Source organism: Monodon monoceros, unplaced genomic scaffold (assembly GCF_005190385.1).
Source record: "Monodon monoceros isolate NGI ecotype Baffin Bay Population unplaced genomic scaffold, NGI_Narwhal_1 Super_Scaffold_11, whole genome shotgun sequence".
Taxonomy (NCBI): domain Eukaryota; kingdom Metazoa; phylum Chordata; class Mammalia; order Artiodactyla; family Monodontidae; genus Monodon; species Monodon monoceros.
The window spans coordinates 8,805,431-8,817,564 of record NW_021703767.1 but is presented as its reverse complement, the minus strand read 5'-3'; the positions used below and the strand labels follow the sequence as shown (position 1 = coordinate 8,817,564).

The following is a 12,134-nucleotide window of genomic DNA, read 5'->3' as shown; positions in this document are numbered from 1 at the left end:
GGACCCTTCAGAGAGAGCGTGGCCCTGCCGACCACTTAATTGTGGACTTTCAGCCTCCAGAACTGTGAGTATATTTCAGTTGTTTTAACTCATCTAATTTGTGGTACTTTGTTACTATGGTCCTAGGAAGCTAAAATACACGACTTTATAGAGATCAAGCATTCAGAAGGACCTCGCTCCATCCAGGCAGATTTAGAAACGTTTCCCCTGAGGGCAAATTCCTCCAGATTTAGACCACGTGGAGAATTGGGGTCACAGGAGGTCACAGGGCACCTCTCCGAGCATCCCTCGTTCCCCCTTCCTGGTTTAAATCATCTGACCTGGAGCCCAAAGAGCAAATGCTTGAGTCCATTCAGGGCTCCCTCCCGTCTGATGGAGAAGGAATCCGGGGACGGAAGGAAGAGAGATGGTGGAGAACACAGGTTTTCTTTGCTTTCCAACAGGCAGTGGCCCCGAGTCTGTTTTCTTTTCTCTTCCCTTCAGATTGATCTTTCATCTCTCCAATAACTCTTATCTTTCAGCGAATTCAAGCAGGCCCAGTGTGAGCTGTGAAATCACCAAACTTCACAGGTTTTGCACAACTCATCTTAAAGGCCTGACCTGAGCCCAGGAAAGCCGGCACGAGGCCGAGAAATCATTCCTTATTTCGCCTGTCACCTTCACTGCCCCCACGGGGGTCCCAACCACCTCGAGACACCTGCATGACCCACCCTCCAAGGGCTGAGTTACGAGCTGCGCTCCAGGTCTGCTGCCAGTGGCTTGGACATTATTCCAGGAGAGCAATGGCTGGGGCGGCCTCGTCAAGGCTGTGGTTAGATTTCCTTTGCTGCTTCCAGGGTCGTTTCAAAGGAAATGGGTGGAAGTGATGGTACTCCGTGGTGGTGAGTCTTAATCTTGGCAACTGGAGGCGACGGCACAGTGACATTGTGGACGGGGAGGGAATGCCTTTGTGAGCTGGGAGAAGTGTGGGCAGAGAGAGAAGGAAAACAGGAAAATAACAATAATAATAATAATAATGCCTTTTCTCTGGTCCTGGAGGATTTGAAGTTGACCTTTCCTTCTCCATGGAATTTTATTTTACATCTCTTGAATGGATTTAGCTATTAAAGACCAGCAAAACAGCTGATGGGAAAAATACTTCTGGCAGCAGCTTGGTTGAGCAACAGAAGAGGCTTCCAGTCTTGAATTGGACACGTGCACTTATGTTCCACAGACACCTTGGGAGTATATGCCATGACTGAGCACTGTTTTGGGGATGGAAATGTGAAAATGGATAAGATGGAGAGCAAAGCCTTCCTCCGGGCCACCCGGGAAAAGACACAGGAAGCAGCTGTAGCTTCCGGCAGCCCCCAGGGAGGTGGGATCGCCCCTCAGCAGGGTCCTTCGGCTCCATAAAGAGATGGTAAAATGAGCCTCGGTTGTGCCCTGGGACACGGCTGGCCGCATCTGTCCGGGCAGTGTCAGCCCTGTGCAAACGTGGGCCTCGTGGGAGCTGAGATCCAACCAGGGCCCCACTGGCCAAGCCTTGTTCCCGCCCCGGGGGTCACGTCATTTTCCTCTAAGTGGCTCACTCAGCAGGGGCACTTTTTTGCAATCCATCCTCCTGGATAAGGCACCTTTTTTTCCACTTTGCACAGCTTGGGGCACTGAGTGGCCCTGATCTGACAGAAGAGTGGCCTTTGTGCAGCCGCTTTTAGGAAATTTCACCGAGGGAGGGCGAGAGAGATGATTTCAAGGATGGTAAACCTTGAGAAGTATGTGACATAACACCCTAGTTTGCGGGGGCCAATGAACCCCCCAACTCATGGGAAACTATCCTTTAGAGTTTTCGTGTGAATGGGGCCATTCTGTCTTCAGCTTTCTCCAATTTTGATTTTACAGGGGAATCTAGTGAGGAAAATGGGGGCATTGTGTTTTCTCTTTGAAACGACCCAATGCCTGCGTGGGAAAACAAGGCCTGCTCTTGACAGTCATTTGGTACACATAATAACCAGAAAAATCCTTTAAGTCCTGGGGGTGGCTCAGAAACCTTGCCTGAGCACCTGGCCACTGTGTAACTGTTCTGATCTGGTTTGGTTTGGTTTTGGCTGCATCGTGTGGCACGCAGGATCTTAGTTCCCCGACCAGGGATCGAACCCATGTCCCCTGCATTGGGAGAGTGGAGTCTTAACCACTGGACCGCCAGGGAAGTGCCTCACTGTGATAACTATTCAGGAAACACATGGAAGAGGGAATCAGAAGATATGCATGGAGTGCAGAGCAGGGCAGCTGCTGTGTCTACCCGCTTCCTCCTCCGAAAACTTTGCCCCGTGTCTTCCTTGGACAATGATGGAGGGAAAGGCAGTGACTGCCAGGCTCCCTGGGGCTCCAGCCCTGTCTCAGCCGACTCTTGGCCATCACCTGGCCATCCTGCGCTCCCTAGAGACCTGTCTTCAGCTTCTTTTCTGTTCCACCCAGTACACCCCCATCCTCCACTGACACCGGAATCCACGGAACTCAATCCCTAGAATTCCGCAGAATTCATCCGTGGAAGCTCCCAGCCTCACAGCTCACCTGGTCTCTGACTGTGCCTGTCCCCGCAGTTTCTCTTCTTCTCTCCAGAAGAAGCCCTTCTCTTCATATTATGCTCTAAGGAATCCATTTGACCTTTACCTATTTAACCGTCTAAACTCCTGCACCTGACTTTTCACCGTGTCTCCTTACCCCCCGACACGCATCCCCCTACTGTCGAAGTGGTTGCCAGTCAGCCCATGTCCTATACCCCGCCTTTCTCTGCTCTCAGCCTGCCCAGCCCTGGTCAGGCTGCTGTCCTGCTTCCTCTCGCCGTCCCCTCCTTCCAGCAGGGCCCACTCCCGGATGGTGGAGCCAGCGCACAATAGGCCTCAGTTCGCGCTTGCTGCATCGCATGGGATTCCTTGCGTCGCTGCCGAGCTCTCTAAGCCGCGCTCACATCCCACGTTTCGAGCACCTGAGAGCCTTGACAGCCCAGCAGTTGCTCCACCCCTGACCTGTTCATGACCTCGTCGGTTCGCTGGTGTTTCACTAACAAGCCATCTCCCCAGCTAGATTTTAGGCTTTTTGAAGACCGTGACCTGTCTTTGCTTTGGTCCTCCTGGCGTAATCCGGGAACCGAGAACACGCAATAAATTTTCACTTCGAACTTGCACAAATGCAGCCATTTGGCTTTATGGGCCTGGGTGTCCACAGAGGATTACTTATTAAGGGTTGAGTCAGTTTGGGATGTTAACACAACACGATCAGGATTAGAATTTAATTGCTGTATAGGATGTGTTTAGAGTTTCTGAAGGTGGGCCTCAGGGCTGCCTGTTTCAGAGCCTGCAGGATGGCTTGCTAAAAGGTAGGTTCCAGGGCCCCGACCCAGATCTGTTGATTCAGAATTTTAGGAGGTGGGTCCGAGAATTGTGTTTTTAGGTCAGCCCTGGCCCCTGTCCGGGTGATTCTTATGCATGGTAAAGTTGAGAATCACTGATCTAGACACGTGAACAATAAATATTGATTCTAAATGGGCTAGCAGAGCTGAAGATAAACTAGTGACTTATTACAGCTCATAGAGCCAGCTGGGGCAAAGCCAAAAATGATTCATTTCTTCCTAGGTGACCAGTCGTTTCAAGGGCCACCATTGTCTCCCGAGGTACAGTGACATTTCACAAAATCAGGGGCCCAGCAGGAGAATCTGAGGGGTCTTTGGAGTGACCCCTGGGCAGTGCTGAGCCCAGCCACAAACAGAGTGTACCTGTCTTCCCATGTTGGTTCCCCCCTGCCAGCCCCCTGCCCCAGGCAGAGAATTAGAGCGTGCTGTTCAGTGCTAATGTTTGTCTTGCTTTTGGAAACACCTCAGGGCAACTCAGGATAGGTTTTCAGAGCGGTGTTTGACTTGGCTTGGCTGTAAAGTTCCCCCTTTTTAGTCTGTTTATTGCAAGTTAGCACACGGCCCCAGATGCGGGAGCCTAACACTAGTTCTAACAGAACCCAGGGGGCAAATGAAATCAAACGTGGGGAGGGCTGGAGGGCGCTTCCCCATGTCCGCTTCTTGGCCTGGAGCTAACCTGAGGTCAGCGTGGGCATCGGGCTTTGCAGCCTCCAGCATGTGCTGTCCAGTGATGCCTTGGAACTCTGGGGCACATCCAGCCACTGCCTGCCCAACACAGGATCTGAAGGGTTATTTCCCAGGAAGGAGAGGTATTCCATTTTTAGCTCCTAAAATTTTGCTTACATATTTTCTCATCTTTCAAAAAGTTCAACTGACTTTCGATAGCTGGTCCCTCTCGAAGTTTACTCTCAAGTTTCAATCTGATGCCACATTACATGTGGGTAATAATCACCGTCACTGTGCCAGCTATTCCATTTACATCATTTCATTTAATCCGCACAAAGTTCTACGCGGAGGGTATTATTAGATCCCACTTAATGATGAGAAAGCAAACTCGGAGAGACTGAGTGGCCTGAGGTGACCCAGCTATTGAAGGAGGAGGGAGCAGGGATAGTAGTTCCAGGGATCACGCCTTCTCAGTAACAGGAGGGCGCACCACTTGGTGATGACCTACCCCAGCCGGAACCTTCTTTCCTCGCCTTGAAGAAGGAACAAACAATGGTTTACTGAGGGCTGACAGATTTCACCTAAGTCTGGCTCCTATTTGCATTAAGTGTATCAGCCCAGTTTATATCAGCAAAATGAAAACTGAAGAAAGTTATGGGTTTCTAGTGACATGTCTGCAGGGCATTAAAATACAGTATTAACGGGAGTTTCTGTCCATGTCACATTTCTTTTTCACAAAAGTGGAAAGCATGATTGAGATTCACTAGTGTGGGTGGTAGAAAGAGTTTGAAATCCAGTCAGAACATAAACAGGACCCTTGGGATGTGGCCACCATCCTCCGATCCAGGGAGGGTCGTGCTGGGTGGAATCTGGGACATTTGGGGCTGAGTGAAACTAAACCGGAACTTGTGGGCTTTAGGGAATGGGCCCATGAACCCCCAAATTTCCTGTTTGAAGATCCTCTTCTTCCTGTTTCCCTTCCATAGTTTCTACTGTGTTGACATGGTCGCAGCTCTCCTGTCCCAAACCCACAGGGTCACTTTGATCGTCAGAGACTTCAGCCTCTGTTAATCTCTCTTATCAGCAGCCTGGCCTTCGTTCAAGGACCCATGGTTCTCTCTACTTGAAGGGACACACGGTAGGCTCCCAGTCAGTCGCTGGCCCTGGGTAGAGGCTGCTTTTGGGGGAAAGAGGGATTGAAGTGAGAATATTTTAGGACTATGTTACTCAGGCCTTGAGAGAACACTCGAGGTTAGGAAAAAAGAGTCCTATGAATTAAAAACGCCCAGTTATTGATTGAATCCAAGGAACCTCAAAGAGGCTAAGCTATTGTTTAAACATGGATCTCAGTTCCTAGAGGCTGGACGAGGCGGGCTGGAGGGGGTAAATGGTAGTATGCAGCCTTGAGTATTCTGGAAAACACCATCTTCTGACTTTTTGCAATGAGCTAAAAGGACTAAGAAGAAACCACGATGAATAATCGTAATTGCTGTTCTATTTGCTGCCCACTGTGCATTTCACGTTTACATATTCTAACTCTAATACCTGCAGCGGCTGACGTTGGCGTTATTCTCCTAAGCCTGTGTGCTGAGAAATGAGAGATTTGACGAGTTCAGTCATTTGTACAAGATTATAAAGTTAGCAATTGGTAGGGCCCAGAAATGAACGAGGTCCTTTCTTCTTTAAGCTGCCTCCCATGAAATACTGTTCTCATCCCTGCTGTGGCCTGATGGGGTATCACATTCTACTACTGCGCTAGGCAGGGGGTCAACAGGAATTATGCCATCCCTGTAGTGGGCTCTGGGGTCAGTCCCGGAATTAGCAGAGCTCACTCTCAGGCAAGAAAAGAGTATCCAAGGAAATGATATCTTAGACTCTTTTTTTCTTTAGCTGGTAGACATTCCTTGAGAGGCTTGTGGTATATTAAAGATATATTTACTGTGACATCTTGTACATTCTATAGCTACTGTTCTACACTTACTCAGCATTCCTGATCTCATTGTGGTATTCGCTTCAAATAATATTTTGTGAGTCAGTGTGTAAGAACCAGATGCAAGTTGTACATCATTTAACGATACGCTAAATGATGATGTCTTTAGGAAAGAATTTTTCTTGAATACCATGGGTGTAGCGTTATCCACTATTGCTTTAAAAGTAGATTTTCTTGGCACTCATAATTATGATAGTTATAAGAAATGAGTTGTTTACTATAAAACAAAATACCAAATATTTCTCAGCTATTAAAAAAATCCTTATGATCTCAAAAGCATCTGACTTAAATGCAGGAAAAAGTTCTCAGCTCAGGCAGCACGTTAGAATTTAAAAGCTTCGGACGCTTTTATAAGCTCCAAATGTGTTGGCCTCACCTTTAGACCAATTAGATAAGATCCCTGAGAGGTGCTGTCTGGCTAGGTATAGTTTAGAAAATTCTGCAGGCAATTCTAAATGTGGCCAGTGTTGAGAACTACTGGGCCTAAGCAATAATGAATTTTTAAATACATGGCATTAGGCCTGACTAATATCAAAGCATTAATGTATCAAAAAGGAGAAAGGTCTGCATTATGCTTTACAAGTAACAGTTTGGATATAATGCAATTAAATTATATGTGGTGAATATAATACATGCAATAAATCAATAAGTTACAGATATAAAGTAGATGTTCAATAACATTACTGAGAAGATGACTGGATGAACATCCTGCAAAGTTTCATATGAAAAATCATATTTTGACAAAACTAAGATGTTATCAATTGTAAGACAGAGAAAAGTTTTAATTAAAAGTTTTAATTAAAATGTGATGTGCCATATATTAAAATCCACAACTCAACTTCAAAAATGTTCAAAATGCGAAAGAATCGGAGTCTTATAATTAAAGAAATACAGTACTTAAAAATTATTGTTTTTTAATTTTTCTGCCGGCTACTCCATCTGTTGTACCACTAATGTCCACTAGATGCCGCTGTGATCTGCTACTTCAGGTTCCAAAAGGAAATCGGAAAACCAATTTTCTGAGTATTTAAAATTGAAACAGTCTGCCCCTTTAAAGACAAAAGACTTTTAAAATCTCATATTTTGAGGGGTTGTTGTTCATAATTTCCCTTCTATTAAGATCCATCCTAAGTATCTCACAAAGTGTAAAATTAGTTAAAAAGTGAATTGAGACGTTTTAAAGGCTTGATAGAAAAAACTATCGCTTCCCTTTTATCAGTATCCTCAGATTTCACGTCTCGCCTTTCTGCAGCGGGTTATAGAGAAGGGGCAGTAATACTGATGGGAAGGTTGATGTTTGACTTAAATCAAATTGAAAGTAAAATGTGAAGGACCGAATATGATGTCTCCTGGTTTGTAGCCAGCAGATTAGGGGACCCTGCACACAGGAGTTACTGCTTCCCACACAGGAAAAGCTGGGGTTGGGGAGAGGACCGGGGTCAGTGGGGCAGAGCCCTGAGCTTAAACCCAAATGCAACGTTAACCGTGGGGATTGACCCAGGGCCTCCATGGCCGAAAACCGGGACAACTTCCCTTATTGGATGAGAATCCCTCTCCCAGCAAAATGATAGAGGACTTAGGGTGGAAAGGAAGCCTGCAGAAGCTTCTGGAGATATGCTTTGAGCAGTGCAACTCAAACTGTTCCCCAGCTCTCCAGTGAGATGAGAACAGAAACTGGGGGTAAACATTTCAAAACACTTTTACAGCAAAATATCAATAAAGTAATGTTATGTCTGTTAAATGTAAGAAAAAGAAATTGGGCTTGTGTTTTGTACGCCTGTTTTTTTATTTCATTTTTCTAGTAATTCAACTTTTCTAATATTTTGCAAAAGTATCGGTCCATAACAGATTGGAAATTTACAATAAAAAGAGTAGGCCTTCACCCCAGATAGCTTGAGAAACACTGCAGAGAAGCCTACCCTGAGCTGCCAAAGGAGGGGACCCCAGAACTATGACCCTACCAACCCCCTTAATAATTTTCTAGTGGACAATACAGGCAGAAAAGGGCCAAAGAACAGGAACACTTGGATTGTGAAGGATAGGATGACTAGAGAGGTAAAAAGAAATCCTAAAGCAGCACACCTCAGGGAGCCCCAGCCTCTGAACCCACAGTTGGCAGCTCACCCCAGAACACCCCCAGCTCTACAAAGGCTCAGAGACCCTGCAGCATCACCCCTGAGCTGGCCCTTTGCCCAATGCACACACACAGCAAATTGACCTTGGGACAAGAGGAACTCAGGGGCTGCAGTGAAAAGAAAATACAAAACCAGTCAGAATTGTCCATATCTTATATATTTAGCTCCAGAAGAGAAACGCAGAGAGAAGTCCATAGTTAAATTCTTTTCTGGCTTTATCCGGCCCAAATCACCTGGCTTTGATGGAAGGGAGGCTTAATGCACCGTCCGTGTCCATTTATGGATAATTGAGTTGGCCATTTTGCTTCTCTAAAAACTGCCCTGTTGCATTATCACACTGTCGGTGTCTTTTTTGGAAAGCAATTTGGTAATAATTATCGAGGCGTAAATTGTGACTACTCTTTAACCCAGCTGTAGAAATTCATCCCACAGTTATACTCTTAAAGCATGCAAAGACACACAGTACAATATCCAATACTCATTGACTCTTTGTGGGAGAAAAAAACCACAACTAGATAAAAGCTAAATGTCCTTGATAAGAGACAAGCTAAGGGGGATAGCATCCATAAACTGCACTAGGACACCCCACTGAAAGAGTAAATGCTTCTCAAGGTTCTAATGTGCAAAGAGTTCCAAGATGCAATTTTAAGTAAAGGAAGCAAGTTGAAATCCAGTGGGTACGGTATGATCCTATTTGTGTAAAAAAGCAACGCATGCACTTTGATCATGCAGAGAATCCTTCCGAGGCTGTATCTGTCCACAGGGGTCACCTCTGGGAAGTAGAGCTAAGGGTTGAGACTAGGGAGAAGCACTTTCATTTCTAATATCACGCTCTTTTATTTTGTTTTTTCAAGTAAAAATAAGTATTAATTTAATATGGAACAAAGTGTCTATTGCAGAATATCGAGAGCTAGAAGAAACGGCAACAAACATTAGTCAGCCAAAAATATATCCTGAAACGACGGGTTGCATACAACAGCCATGCCCTAAAGGTCAGGAGAAATTGACTGACATCGACCACGAAGAAACCACAACTCCGAGATTGTTCTCACCCATGACTGGCGAATATTTTTAGCGACAGGCTATATCAGCCTGAGGGGCTGCCTAAAACCCAGCGGACCACGTGGCAGGGGACGCAAGGCTCGCAGGCATCATGGCCACCACCCGGTGACAAAGCCCAGAGACAACTGCTCGAGGATTTAATTACTATGTGGAAAAGGAAAGGGATTGCGGTTGGTTAACTAAATAAAAAACGGGTTGCCTGGCCCGCTTCACAAATAGAGGGAGTGTCTCGGCTACCAGCAATGCTGTTACCATTTGCAAATGGGACGCACACTTCTTGTTTATTTCTACCTTGCACAGTGCCGGTTCATTCTGATAACACTGGTCTCAGAAATACTTACCTTCAGTTACATGTAATTACTACACACCCACACCCCCCACCGCGCTCTGTACTCGCAGGATGAGAGCTGGGAGGGAGGCTCCCAGGCCACCTTGGGGCCTTCAGCCCTGCGCTCCTGGCTAACGAGTATTTTCAGTGCCCTCCCGAGGTGAGTGTGTTCTGCAAAACACACTGCTTACTCTGTGTTGGGCTTTCTTTCTGCCACTTATTTCATGTTGCAGGTGACAGTTTTGACCCATAGTTCCAAGGAAAAGGTGTTCGGGTGATTTTTCTGGACTTGCCTCAGAGGACGAAGGAAGACTATTATGCTCGATGTCAGAAAGCCAGTTTCCAGGCAGCTCAAGTTGCCTTCATGGAAATGGTGGAGGAAGCAGAGGGTGGAGGTCAGAGAGCTCCTGGGGACAGATGAAGTCCTCTGCAATTGTAGTGAGCACCCCAAGCAGCCCTGTGGGCTTGGGAGAGATGACCGAGGGCATGTGAAGGGGGTGTCAAGGCAGAAGCCAGAATTAACCTTCTAAAGACCCCGAGAGCAATCCTTCCTAACTTCTGTGCACCTTCTATGTCATGGCCAGTCTGACATACACTGGGGGGCCCGGGTTGCCAGGAGTGGTGCGCAGGGGGTGCGCAGGCACAGAGCCCCCGCTACAGACACACCAGAGCACTCAGGCCTCCCAGTGCACTTGGAAAGAAACCACATTTCCTTTTAGCCCTGGGCGGCGGAGGGGGGGGGCGGGCAGCCCAACAGTTGCAGCATTACTGAAAACAGTGGCAAGACGGAGAGACAACAGTCTTTTCCAGATCTGCCTTGAGGGAAAATAGCGGGGGGAAAGGGAAGGAATACTTGAATGAGGGGTTCTGAGGGGCCTGTGCGGGACAGTGTCTTCTGAGACAGGTGGGTACCCTTAACTGTGGGGCTTCTGTTTTGCAGAGGGGGTGGGCTGCAAATTTGGGGCCAGAAACGAATTCCCTGGAGGTGGGGGACAGGCTGAGACTCCCTCCTGAGGACCTTTTCTCCTGTTGGGCCCTTCCTTATTTTATTTCGAGGACTCAGCCTTTCCTCCAAGTAAATACTGAACAAATATTTTAAAACCACCCATTTCGACAGTGGCAAATTGTTATCCTGTCTCCAGCTGGCCCCGGGCACGGCTGCTATGCTTCCTGCCTTACGCCCTTACTTCCTTGGCGGAGTGGGAGGAGCTCCTGCCCTGTGCCTGAAGGCACTTCCGGTGTCGGCCATCTTGGCTCAGACCGGAAGTCCTCGGGGAGAGAGGCCTGCGGCGCTACTTTCTGCTACGTTCGGAGAAAGGTAGATGTTTGGGTGTGGTGTTTCCCACTTGGAAGCAGGAGTTGGAATGGGGTGGATTTATTTAGACCCAGAGAAAGGGAGCTGTGCTGAGTTGCCTGAGGTCCATTGAGGGTCTCCCATGAAGAAGACAGTATGGTCAGGGCCGAGTCGCTGTGGAGGGGAGGCCTGCCCTACCATGCAGGACTTTTCTCCACGTAACAGCCTCCGAGGTCCAGAGTGTCTTCTCTTGAGGAAAGCAGTAGTCCCTCCCTCAGAGGCACTGGTTTTAGAGTAACACCTTAGAAACCAAGCATCTGTTTATGATCACCTACACAACCTGTCTATCCCCACAGAACCTACAGACTCAGGGCCCTACTGTAGACATACTGCATCTGGGTCTCACGAGAGATGTCTGGCCTCTGCTAGAGGGAATGGTCTGAACAATCACAGCCCAGTTGTATCCAGGGCTTAGTTGGATTCTTGACCTCCTCATCCTCAAACGTGGTGAGCACAGCTCCAGGCTCAGGCCCAGCAAGGACTGAGCTTCCCAGGACCTTCTCCTACCAGCCAGACTGGAAATACCGGAAAAGCAAAGGTAGCTGCTCTCAGAGGCAGTGCTGGTATTTTCTTTCCTTTTGGCCAGTTTGGTTTTAACTAGAAACTGGAATAACAATTATAATGAAACATGTTTACAGAGTTTAATTAATCCCTTGGAGTCCTCTTTTGGTGGGGAGAGCATTCTACGCACCTTATACATCAGGAAAACAGGGCCATATGATTTGGCTGGGCTGGGTGGTCACTGGTGTCAACACAAGAGCGGAGGCCTGGACTCCAGCAGTTCTTGACTTCTTGGCCTGTGTCCAGATTGCTGGGCCTCGCAGCCCCTAGAAAGGCAACACATGAGAAATTGAAGCAGACCAGACCATAAACTCACAGGAGCAGTTGGCTCTAGTTAGGAGGGCGGGCCCTGTGGCCTTGCCTGTGTCTGTTTCTCTTGGAGAGACAGGCTTGAAGAGGAGGAAAACCCAGTTCTCCAGGACTGTTTTGCCCACCTTTAATTACCAGTTAAAACAAAACCGTCTGTAGAGGAAACGCCCCTTGAAAGAAAACCCAAGTTGCTGTGAAGGTTTCATCTTTCCCTTTTGAATCCCAAGGTCTGCAGTCATGTAATCCAATGTCGGCCTGAAAAAAATATTTGTCTACAGAAACACCCACACGGGGTGTTGGGGATCCCAGTGCCCGGGCATGGGGGTGGAGCCTGCATG

At 47.5% G+C, this 12,134-nt stretch overlaps 1 protein-coding gene across 2 annotated transcripts in view; it reads right to left on the bottom strand.

The window, feature by feature from the left end:
• Positions 1 to 12,134, bottom strand: part of CLDN14 (claudin 14) — a 76,143-nt gene that overhangs the window by 36,988 nt on the left and 27,021 nt on the right. For both annotated transcript variants that reach the window (XM_029214762.1, XM_029214761.1), the window contains exon 2: positions 11,618 to 11,753. The gene's annotated coding sequence lies outside the window, so the exon portion shown is untranslated. The remainder of the gene's footprint in view (positions 1 to 11,617; positions 11,754 to 12,134) is intronic.